The sequence below is a fragment of the Fulmarus glacialis genome, unplaced genomic scaffold (assembly GCF_000690835.1).
Source record: "Fulmarus glacialis isolate BGI_N327 unplaced genomic scaffold, ASM69083v1 scaffold9947, whole genome shotgun sequence".
Classification (NCBI taxonomy): domain Eukaryota; kingdom Metazoa; phylum Chordata; class Aves; order Procellariiformes; family Procellariidae; genus Fulmarus; species Fulmarus glacialis.
In genome coordinates this window covers 11,594-14,848 of record NW_009222622.1, presented here as the reverse complement: position 1 = coordinate 14,848, position 3,255 = coordinate 11,594, and positions in this window count along the sequence as shown.

Genomic DNA, 3,255 nt, shown 5'->3' with positions numbered 1-3,255 from the left:
AGTCCGGGCGGGGTGTCCTGTTTACGTCCCTGAGCAGGACTGGGAGTGCTGGCCCGTCCCACCGGCACCAGCACCGTCCCCGGTCCCCGGAGCGCTGCCGCAGGGCGTCGGGCTCCTCGGAGCGCCGAGGCAGGGCTGTTTGTCCATGCTGCATTGAATTGTATTTACAGCGCCTTTCGGGGTTTCTGTCGGTCACCCGCTGCGACCAGAGAAATATTTTTTTCCCCCTCTGCTGCATAACTTGGCTTCTGTTTTCTTGTTGTTGGTTTTTTCCTCCTGCCTTTGTAGCTGTTGGCTGTGGCCGGGGCCAAGTCACGGGGCAGGATGTGCTGCTTCTCCGGAGGTACGGACATGCGAATAAATTACACAGTTTTCAGGAACTTTTCTGGGCACTGGAAGGTGATCATCTGTACCACCAAGTTGTTAACACGGCTCCTGGCACAGCTCTGGCCTGCACCACTTCGTCCCCTCCCGACCCCCGGGCCCGCAGGTTGCCGAGGGCCAGGGTCCCTCCCAAAATGTCTGTTTCGGAGGTGTTTGCTGGCACAGATGGGGGTTGCTTGCACTGCAGAGCGGCTCTGGCAATGTTCAGTTTGCACACGCAGCTCCGTGTGAACGTTTTCGAACTCCTTCGGTGGCTGCCAGCTGCATGCGTTGCAGTGACCAGGCTTGGGCTCCCTCGAATCGGCTTCCCTGTTCTAGCCACCCCAGCGGCTCTGGGGACCTTTTCGAGGACCTGCTTTGCAGGTCAAGACCTTCTGTTGCAGCTCTCTGGGGGAAGGGGCTGATCAGGTCTGGGCAGCCATGCCGAGCAAGGGGCGGTGGCAGTGATGGCTGAGGCTTCCTCGTCTCCCACCGCTGGGGTCCCTTGTCCCCCACGTTTCTCTGCAGCTGCAGAGGTGGCGAAGGATTCTGCCGATGTTCCTGCTTGGGCCTCTGGTCTGTTTAACTTCCCTACCCCTACGAAGGGTGGGTTTAATCCCCTGCTTTTCTGCCAAGAGCATCTTGGTGATGCTCTTCGAGCTACAAAAGTACCCGTGCATCTTCCTGTCCCCTGACCTGCCCCTGCAGAGCAGTTGGGCAGCTGTAATGGCCCCTTTGGGGTGCTCCTGGGTCTCTTTTGCCACCCTGGGGGGATCAGGGGATCTTTGCACAACTGCCACTTGCCACCGACAACTCACGTTAGGTGGGGCGAATCTCCAGTCCTTGTTTGTATACCTGAAATAATGTTTCCTTATCTCCTACGGGTGTTACTCAGATAAAGCCCAAGTAGAGATGATGCAGCAGATTTGACTACCTGGAGGCTGCACAAATGCTCAAGGTCTAGACGCGAGTTACACCTGATGCAAACAAAGGAGAGGAGAACCTGCTCCTATGAAGAGCAGAGACAGAGAGCAATGGTGGTTTTTTACAGCTATACATTTTAAGGTTATAATGTTAGAAATACCTCCTACTCAACCAGGTAGGGATGACGTTTGTAAATCAGGCATGGGAAATACAGTGATGAATGTTCTTTACTCCAGGTTAACGCCAGCCTAATGGATGGTTGCTTGGTTTTTCCTGTGTTTCAGTACCTCAGTGTGTGTCCTGAGTCTGGACCTGGACTGCATTTTGTACCTGCTGAAAGGGGTACGTATCCACGTCCACAGCGAGTCAGTTCAGGGATACTTCACTAATGTTAGGTTTAGGAACAATTTTATTCTTCTCAGCAATTTTCATACAGATCCAAGGGCCTTTTGGCAGCCCTGTTTTCCAGATGACTTCAAATAAGTGCTCAATAAGTATATATGACTTCTATGTATAAGACGGAGAGAAGAGGCCAAAGAAAGAAATCCCGGCACTGTGAGCAATCTGCCCGGCCAGGGGGAGCTCAGAGACGTGAGCAGAGAAAACACCATCTGGGAAATGAAGCAGTGAGCAGTCCCATGGGGATGCACATGCACAGACCCGCACCTACATGTACACCCCCATACCTTTCAGCAGCCTGATAAATTTTACACATCTACTGCTCAGAAAGTCTCCAGGTAGAGCATGGAGATGCCTTGAACTGCGGATCACCTTGTGGGGAACAAGACTTGGGCACGACAAAATCTTCCCTGGCCTGTGTGCATCGGTGGGCCTTAAGCAAATCCATGAGGGCATCACACCTGTGAGCACATCACGTCTGCGAGCAGCCCAGCATTGTTTTTGCTCCAAAGGAGCCACCGGAGTGATGGAGAAGTGAGGAGATGGGCATGGCCTGGAGCTGGGCTGGGCACACAAAGCAGCTCTCCCAATGCCTGCTGCGGCTCATTGGCCTCTTGGCCATGCTAACATTTTCAATATGACAACAAGTTTCCCATATATAGTATATTTCCCAGCCTGTGAGCCTTGCCGAGGCCTCATTGCCTTCCCTTGTAGCAATAAAAGGCATTCATGACGTTTCTGTGCTGAACTGTGGGAAAAGAGCGGCAAGAAGCTGTGACCCCTGGGCAAGGGCATGCTTTGGAAACACCGTCATCGAAAAATCAACACATCAGCCCAGAAGGCCCACGGGCAGCCGATCTCCTCCTGCCTTATCAGAGACAGGGCTCCTCTGGATGCTGGGGCAGCAGCCACCGGACATTTTTGAGATGTTTATTCTATCCAGTGTTGATACTGAAGTCAATATGATAACTAAAAATAAAGATTAAAAAAAAAAAATACACTGCAGCTATTTGTTCCCGAGTTGTTATGTTTACCCATACCAGCCCGGCTTTCCATTTAGGCAGGCCGGTAGTACCAGATGTTCAGTCATTTTCAGCAACATGGTCATATCCCAGAAGATTTAGCCTGCCGGAGCAACTATATTAAACACTCCTGTAATTTTCCACTGTGACTGGAAGATCGTGATCCTCTGGGACGAGTGACAGCTGACCGGACGGGCCCCACGCACGTGCAGCCGGCACAGCCCCGAGCCCTCTCCCGGCTCTCGCGGTGGCAGGAGGGGACACCACTTCTGCAGCTTGCTAGGGCTTGGTCTGGGAGGTGCCAAGGATGGAGAAGGCCCCCATCATCATCAGCTCCTGGGAGGTGATGGGACATGCTGTTGGGGTCCATGGGCTGCCCAGTCGCCCTACGGCCAGCTGCTGCTGTGGGGAAGGATGCAGCCGGGGCTGCAGGCTGCTTCTCCCCCATCCCTCCTTGCACTCGCAGCCTGTAGGCATGGATAGTGTCTGTTAAGGTGGTCCGAAGAGAAAAATGCTTTTTAACAGATCAAAAGCAGATGTTTCACCT